Here is a 9,752-nt window from a genome sequence, read left to right as displayed (position 1 = left end):
TCAACCTCCTGTAATTTTTGCACTTTTCAGGCTACTAACTTACTGAATTTTATTTGCAATTTTCTAATTTTAGTTTATTTCTCTTATTTTCTTCCATTCATCTGCCTCTCTCCCTTTCTTTCTCTTGTATTCCTCTTCACCTCTGCTTGCTCTTTTGTGCTTTCATTTGCTTTAGAGGACTGAGCCTTGGCAGATATTTCTGCCTGTGGCATTTGCAGTTGTTGGAGTGACTGCTTACCTTACCCCATGCTGACCAATTTTCTTTCCTTGCAGAATAAGGAAATCATCTCTGAAAGCCCATTTAGTTTAATCCTTCACATACATGAAGGCACAGAAGCACCATTACTGGAAGTTTCAGAGAAAATATTCCACACTTGCTTCAGAATAGACTCCTTACACATTTTTAAGCTTTCTTTATACTAATCTTAAAACATTGCCTTTTTCCTTGGAACATTGTCAAACCATTAATTTGCTATGAATGTTCTCTCACTTTGCAGCTGACATTTTGTCTTTTTATTCATTAATTCTCTTAATCCATGCTTTCTGGTTAAACTCACCTGCCTGGGTTTTACATACATAATCCTTGTTACCAGACTGCTGATCTTCAGTTAAGTATTTCAGGTGAAGTCATAGCTCCCCTCAGTCCCAACAACTTCTCAGTGTAAGTTACTTCTTCCAGGACCAGAAGGAGGAGTTTCACTTCCACAGTCACCTGTAACTTTCTAGACAGAACCTAGTCTCTTCAACAGGCATCCCTTGCATCAGTAATGTTTACCACAGGCAACAGAGACATTTGCAATTTCTGCAAATAGCTTCATGCTTTTCCACTTACATGTTTTTCTGCTGACTTTCCACACATACTGCATGGGAAAAAATAGCTTTTGTAGCTAAGCTATTAAGTGCTTTACATTAATAAATATTAATATTTAAATATTAAGTATGATTATCTCAGCCAGGACCTTCCAATGGTTTCAACTCATTGCAGTGAGCACATACATTGGCTGTGCCTGCCCCATGTAGCCACCACCTCCCTCTTGGAATTCCCAGGGCAGATGCATGCATTGGAGTTTCAAGTTAAAATTTAAGGTAAATGTAAATCAGAATCTGATCTGTAATTTAGAATTTTAAGCCAAACAAATGCAAAACTGAACATGCTGGATTGGGAAGGTTTAGCGACTATATAGTTTTGAGTTGAGTTAGAATTACATGTTAGTCGTATGTATCAAATATAGATTTATGCTTCCTTGTATATTTAGAAGAGAGTTGCAAATGTAGGTAATACTCTGTCTTTCATCCACTCTATGTTATTTATTCTTCAACAAACATTTTTGCACATCAAGAAATGTACTTAGCATTTAAGACCACTGACTTTGGGTCCTAATTGCCTTAACAAAGTTTATAGTTTTGTGAAATATGTACGTTCACAAAGAAAGATATACTTTCTCTGTCACTCAGTTCCTCATCTCTAGAAAGAAGAAAGTGAGTTATATAACTTGAGGGGGTTGTTTTAAATATCAAATAAATTCCATACAAGTTGGATTTTATGAATAGTATAATATGAAAAGTAATATTATACATTCTGAGGACACACAAGCACATAGTTAGTCATGCTTCCATTCTTGTCTGGTCATATTTCACATAAAACTAAGAAATATGTAATCTCAGAACTTTGGGAGGCCCAGACAGATGGATCACTTGAGGTCAGGAGTTTGAGACCATCCTGGCCAACATGGTGAAAACCCGTCTCTACTAAAAATACAAAAAAATTAGTCAGGCATGGTGGCTCACACCTATAATCCCAGCTACTCAGGAGGTTGAGATGGGATGATTGCTAGAAACCAGGAGGTAGAGGTTGTAGTGAGCTGGATGGTGCCACTGCACTCCAGCCTGGGTGAGAGTGAGACTCTGTCTCAAAACAAAATAAAACAAACTAGTATAAATAAGATACAATGAGATAATGGGATATTGTCTATAAAGCTAAAATTAGAATATGTGGTCAGGGAAGACCTCTTTTGGTTGATGATGTGGAATTTATATAACATTATATATGGAACCAGACATATGGACATCTATAAATGAATATTTCAAGCAAAGCAACTAGCAAGGAAAAGGGTCCTGGGGTTGAAATAGTGTCTTCTTATGTAACAAGTGGAAAGCAGGCCAGTGTAGCTGGAATGTAGGAAGCAATGTGCAGATTGGTGGGTAATGATGGAAGAGAAATAGGCCTCTTGTGAAATAAGTGAATGAACATAGATCAGTTGGAGCCATAAGGCCATCACAATCTTGCTATATATCTCAAGTAATCCTATGTGACAAGTTAAAATTTTTAAAAAGCAAATGTATCCCAATTTGGCCAAAGACTAGCTCCAAGTTAAGTATTTTTCATTTTGAAGGAGGCCTTTCTTCTTGGTATATGTGTTCTTCAGCGAAATTCTTTACCAAAGGAAGACTGTCAGTATCTATGCATGGAACTCTACTCTATGGAGGCCCCAAACAGAAATAGCCTCAATTTCACACACATTCCTACACTGAATCCTTGAATCTAGATCTTTTTCTGTCCTTGAAAAAGTAAGGCTCATCACTAGGCCAACAAAATTTCTGAAATTCATTCAACAATCACAAGGAAGGTATAAATTTCCCAATCTTTCAGTTTTAATTGTTAACAAGTACAAATGTCATTATAGCTTACTCAAATTACCAAACACACCTCTTCCTTGACTTGTCTGTCCTGAAGAAAACAGTTTTAGTTTACTCTGTTTTCAGGAAGCAGTGGAGAGTATATAACACTTTTAAAATTCAAGGTGTGGGTATATATTTTTGGAAGTCTCATAGAAATGATATGCTTTATGATTATCATTCACTTTTTGGAAAACAGTTAAAATTCCTGACAGTATAAGTATGTACAGATGCTATTTTCTGCAAGGTATTGAAGGTTTCAGGAAACAAAGGGTTAATAGATATAAAAGTGAGCCCATAAGTAACGTAAGTGAGAAAAAATTTAAATAATGAGTCATATAAACAATTTTGACCCATGCTTTTCAAAAAGAAACCATACTTTTCTGATTTGGTTATAGAAAATTCTGCATGTTTAATCAATTGTCACACTTTTTAAAAAATTATACTTCTATTAATCTAAAATGATATTTTCTGTATGATGAAAAAAGACTCTAAATAAGAAACTATACACAAGCACTAGCTGAAGCTTTTATTGGTGTATTTAAATTCATCAAACATTTATGAAGCCTCTACTATAGGCAAAGCATTGTGGGACATAAAGAAGCAAATGTGAAATTGATTCTGTCCTCAGAGGCTGTTAGAATGTTATAATGAGGATCATAAAACCAGCATCTTTCTTTTTGCGAAGGTGAGTATCTAGACTCTCATACCTGTGATAGATAAGTCAGTTGATTCGTACAAGTGTCCAAATATATGTATGTTTCATAGATACATTTAGGCCTGTATAATGCCAAGTATGGAAATTGAGGCCCCAAATACAAATATTTAAATGCAATTTAACCCACACATCCATCACAGATTTTCATTTTGTAAAATTACCCTGATATCCTTTTGATGTTAACTCTGCCCCACAGAATTTATTGTAATGAGGTTCTCTCTTAGCCTAGCTAAGAAGTAAATGTGGAATCAAAGTTAGACAATTAAATCTTCTTTTCCTGAAATATGAATTATGAAGAGATGAATAAATGTTCAGAGCTCATTCTATTCTTGCAGCTAAATCCCCAAGAGGATGTTCCTGTTACATGACTCTATCTGTTCCAAGAACATCTGAACTGCATTGATAACTGCCAGTTTCCAAGTCTGATTTCTAGTTCTGGTGTGTCCAAATATATCTCCGACAATTCCCCTTCTGCTTATGTTAACTATCCTAAGACCATCTTGATGGCATCTAAAGAATTCTAACAAATAGAAAACATCAATCTAGAGGACTGCATCTATTCAATAGATCCTCAAAGAAATCCATTTGCAATAGGGAGGAAAACACTGTTCATAATCTGGCATGGGACTTCAGAGTCTGTGAGATGTAAGGATAAAGCAAGTAAATTACTCTATGGAAGAATTTGCTCTTGGTTATTGCCACAAATTATTGTGAAGAGCAAGAAGAGGCAAAGGGCCACATAGTAGGGTAGTTATAGTTGAATGACTGGAGAAATTCAGAGAAAAATAATCACCTAGCTCAAATATTTAAATTTTCTCCTCAAGCTGCACACTGAAACTCCAGGAGTGTGCGTGATTTTATTAAAACAGCAATCTTCTTACAACTGGGTAGTTGAAATGGCCAAATACCAAAATTTGTAAGTGTTTCTGCAGACTGTTGAATTGCAAGTCGTCTGTATTCTCAGCCTTGCCTGGTCTCTCGAGTCAGGAGATATTCATGCAAATAACACAAATAAGAAAATAATACAACCTGGAATGTGGAAATAGTATTATCTGGGGACATCTGGATTTCCCTGATACCTGAAAAATTATCTTCTGCCATTGCCTTCCCTTTAGAAGAAATTGACCCTTCCTTCATTGCTCATTTTCTGTTGAAGATGTACCCTCCTCACCTGAGGAAATGCCCTAGGCAGAGGTACCTTGATTTCCCTGTTATTTATCACAACTATTTTTATAAATGGTCTTGGATCCTATTTTTCCAACACTCTTAAATGGATAATATAACCAACAAAAGGAACATAGGTCAGTTGGAGCCATAAGTTGAGCAAGAAAGGATTACTCAAGAAAGTGATTGTAACAATTCATTAAAACTGGGAATGTATATGTAGAATTGATTTTAGGGAGTTTTCTGATGAAAGAAGAAGTATACATTTTGGCTCAGATTGAATGGGAAGTTATCTGTGTGTATATTCCAGAGTCCCTGTTTAATGCACTAATTCATTTGGGTGGGAGAGATTCTATCATTATATAGGACAAGCTAATGAAAATCCAAATAAAATTGTGGCCTGTTAAAACATATTTAGTAGAACGACGAATTATGAATCTACTATGTCAATACTCCTGCCTCGCTCTCCAAAATGTCCTCAGATTTATTTCAGGAACTAAGATTTTTTACAGAAACTGGTAATGTAGGCACTGCAATCCCTTAAAAAGGGGTTTAAAAAAGTTTCTGAAGCTTGGAATGTTAGTAAGCTTACACTGAATTTTCTATTACAAGTTGACCAAGGTAGAAAAAAAAAAACTGAACCTACTTCTGAGATGTCATTGAATAATGTGTTGAAACCAGACTCAAGTTGATCCAAGGGGCATTAGAATCTCAAAAATAACTTCGCATCCTTTCTGCCGGGTATAAGAGATGTTCTATGATGTGGATTTACTGTGATACAAGGGTAGTATCTAACACTTTGTCTAAATGGTCAAGGAATGAAAGCAACAACAACAAAAAAGAAAATGGGACATAAGACAATTTGAGTATCTGAGGAAGACATATGTAGATAAACATCTTGCTATGACAGAGATTGTGATACTATGCATAGCCCAGATGAAATGCTTATTAAAAGCCTGACTCTGTAGACAAGGATTTAAAGATGTCATGGATTTCTCTGAGCCACTCTTTTCAGCATTTCCAGTCTTATTGAATCAGTTTATGGGCAAAGTAGCTGTGGGAGCAACAGTGGAGGTTATACCTTGTCTCTCTAAAGCTGACTAGGCTACTACCTTTCATTATGTGTTTGAATTTCTGGTGGTGCTGATTACCATTGGGTCTCTGATATCATACCCCGGGATAACCAATTATTTCTAAAGAAAAAAATGATCACCTGACTTCTCTTTCCATCAAATAAGTAAAAGATATTTGTCTTTACTAATTTAGATTATCTTTATCCTGTCAACATTCTGAGACTCACAGATAATATAACTTGCAGTCTCAGTGAAGATTTAGTGAGATGATATATTTGCCAAGGCACTTGGCACCTTGCCTGCTATATGGCAACCACTGCTCAAATTTAGGTTTTTGTTTTTTTTTTTTTTTTTTTGCGTGATATTTAATTAGGCATAACGACATAATTATTGAATGAAGAAAAAAATAGGTGGAGAGACTGAAATAATGAATGTGATCCAGAGAAAAATAGGTATATGTGGCATTTTAGAGTCTTTTCTTAGTTATCTATATTAAATTATTTCTTTGTTAATTTTCTGCTTTGACGATGTGTCTGATACTCTCAGTGGAGTGCTGAAGTCTCCTACTATTATTGTATCAGTTTCTAAGTCTCTTTGTAGGTCTCTAAGAATTAGCTTTATGGATCTGGGTGCTTCTGTGTTGGGTGCATATATATTTCAAACAGTTAGGTCTTCTTGTTGAATTGAATCCTTTACCAATATGTAAGGTCCTTCTTTGTCTTTTTTGATCTCTGTTGGCTTAAAGTCTGTTTTGTCTGAAGTTAAGATTACAACCCCTGCTTTTTTGCTGATTTCAATTTGCTTCGTATATATTCCTTTATCCGTTTATTTTGAGGCTATGGGTGTCATTACACGTGAAATGAATCTCAGAGACAGCATACCATTTGGTCGTGCCTTTTTATGCAGCTTGCCACTCTGCCTTTTACGTGAGGGATTTAACCTGTTTACATTTAAGTTTAGTATTGATAGGTGTGAATTTGATCCTGGCATTATATTATTAGCTAGTTATTATGCCAATTGTTTCTATGGTTGCTTTATAGTGTCACTGGTCTGTGTGTTTAAGTGTGTTTTTGTATTGGCTGATAAACAGGTTTTCTTTTCCGTATTTAGTGCTCCACTCAAGATCTCTTGTAAGGCAGGTCTTGTGGTAACAAACTCCCTCAACATTTGGTTACTGAAATGGATCTTATTTCTCCTTCACCTCGGAAGCTTAGTTTGACTGGATATGAAATTATGGGTTGAAAAGTTTTTTCTTTAAAAAAGTTGAATATAGATCCCCAATCGTTTCTGGCTTGTAGAGTTTCTGCTGAGAGGTTCACTGTCAGCCTGATGGGTTTCCCTTTGTAGGTGACCTGCCCCTTCTCTCTAGCTGCCTTTAGTATTCTTTCTTTGGTATTGATTTTGGAAAAATCTGTTGATTGTGTGTCTTAGGGATGATCTTCTTGTGTGGACTTCTTTAGCAATTCTCTGTATTTTCCAAATTTGGCTGTTAGTGTCTCTAGCAAGGGTGGGGAAGTTTCCATGGACAATATAATGAAATATGTTTTCCAAGTTATTTGCTTTCTGCCCCTGCCTTTCATGGATACTGATGATTCATAGACTTGGTCTCTTTACATAATTCTATATTTCTCAGAGGTTTGGTTTATTCATTTTCATTATTTTTTCTGCATTTTGTCTGATTATCATATTTCAGAGAGCCAGTCTTCTAATTCTGACATTCTTTCCTCATCTTGGTTTATCCTGCTGTTAATACTTGTTATTTCATTGTAAAATTCTTTTTTTTTTTTTTTTTTTTTTTTGAGACAGAGTTTTGCTCTTTTTGCCCAGGCTGGAGTGCAATGGCATCATCTCAGCTCACCACATCCTCCTCCTCCCAGGTTCAAGTGATTGTCCTGCCTCAGCCTCCCAAATAGCTGTGATTACAGTCATGCACCACCACACTGGCTAATTTTGTATTTTTAGTGGACACGGGGGTTTCTCCATATTGGTCAAACTGGTCTCGAACTCCCGACCTCAGGTGATCTGCCCGCCTCGGCCTCCCAAAGTGCTGGGATTACAGACTGAGCCAACGCGCCCGGCCATGAAATTCTTGCAGTGTGTTTTTCAGACTTATCTGGTCCATTAGGTTCTTTATGTATTGGCTATTTTGTCTTTCAGCTCTTGTATCATTTTATTGTGATTCTTAGTTTCCTTGGATTGTGTTTTATCATTCTGAATCTCAATGATCTTCATACTTATTTATATTCTGAATTCTATTTCTGTCATTTCAGCCAACTCAGCCTGGTTAAGAACTTTTGTTGGAAAATTAGTGTGGTTGTTTGGAGGACATAAGACACTGATTATTTGAGTTACCGGAGTTTTTGCATTAGCTCTTTCTCACCTCTGTATATGGATGATCTATTAACTGCCGTGTAGATTGAGTACAGACAATAGACTTCTTTTCTAGATGTTTCCACAGGACTGAGGCTTTGTGCATGGTCTTTATTCGTAGCTCATTTCTTGTCTTTGGTTTCACAGGGAAGTACGTTAGCAAGATATTTTTGGTGTTGAAGCATTGGGGTATGATCAAATAGGTGGTGCTTAGGGTGTAATGGGTCAATTGGTAGGCACTTGCTTGATTGTGTGGCTTCCCTATATTTCCTCACAGTTGTAGCCATGCTCCCTCTCAATGCTCTGAAAGTGTAGCCTCCTCTCCCATTTGAGTGCTGGCTGTGGATTGTGGCTTGGCACTCCTGGGCTGCCCACTGCAGCTCTGAGGAAATCTCATGGAATGGGGAAGAGCTGGAAGCATTACTCTTTTAAACTGGCACAAGACAAGGATGCTCTCTCTCACCACTCCTATTCAACATAGTATTGGACATCTTGGCCAGATTAATCAGGCAAGAGAAAGGAATAAAGGTATCCAAATAGAAAGAAAAGAGTTTAAACAATCCTTCTTTGCAGAAGACACAATTCTATCTCTGGAAATCCCCACAGTCTCAGTCCAAATCCTCCTTCACTGATAAACAACTTCAGCAAACTCTCAGGGTACAAAATCAATGTACAGAAATCACTAGCACTCCTATACACCAGCAAAAGCCAAACCAATAACAAAATCAGGAAAAGAACTAGAAAAACCATTTTAAAATTCACATGAAACCAAAAAACAACCTGAATAGCCAAGACAATTCTCACCAAAAAGAACAAAGCTGGAGGCAGCACATTACTTCAAACTATAATACAGGGCTACAGTAAACCAAACAACATGGTACTGGTACAAAAACATGAACAACAGACCAATGGAACAGAATAGAAAGTTGAGTGATAGGGCTGTGCAACTGCAACCATCTGATCTTTGACAAAGCTGACAAAAACAAGGAATGAGGGAAAGACTTCCTATTCAATAAATGGTGCTGGTATAACTGAGTAACCATACGCAGAAGATTGAAACTAGAACCTTCCTCATACCATATACAAACATCTACTCAAGATACATTAAAGACTTAAATGTAAAACCCAAAAGTGTAAAGCCCTGGAAGATAGCCTAGGTAATACAATTCTGGACATATGAATGGGCAAGAATTTCATAACAGAATGTCAAAAGCAATTGCAACAAAAACAAAAATTGACAAATGGGCTCTAATTAAACTTAAGAGCTTCTCCACAACAAAATAAATTATTAATAGAGTACACAGACAACCTATAGAATGGGAAAAATATTTGAAAACTATACATCAGACAAAGGTCTAATATCCAGCATCTATACAGAACTTAAACAAATTTACAAGAAAAAAATAACCCCAATAAAAAGTGGGTAAAGGGCATGGACAGACACTTTTCTTTTCTTTTCTTTTCTTTTTTTTTTTTGAGACGGAGTCTCGCTGTGTCCCCCAGGCTGGAGTGCAGTGGCCGCATCTCAGCTCACTGCAAGCTGCACCTCCCAGGTTTACGCCATTCTCCTGCCTCAGCCTCCTGAGTAGCTGGGCCTACAGGCGCCCACCACCTCGCCCGGCTAGTTTTTTGTATTTTTTTTAGTACAGACGGGGTTTCACCGTGTTAGCCAGGATGGTCTCGATATCCTGACCTTGTGATCCGCCCGTCTCAGCCTCCCAAAGTGCTGGGATTCCAGGCTTGAGCCACCG

Source organism: Macaca thibetana, chromosome 13 (genome assembly GCF_024542745.1).
Source record: "Macaca thibetana thibetana isolate TM-01 chromosome 13, ASM2454274v1, whole genome shotgun sequence".
In the NCBI taxonomy this organism is placed as follows: Eukaryota; Metazoa; Chordata; class Mammalia; order Primates; family Cercopithecidae; genus Macaca; species Macaca thibetana.
Note: the sequence above shows the minus strand (reverse complement) of the source record.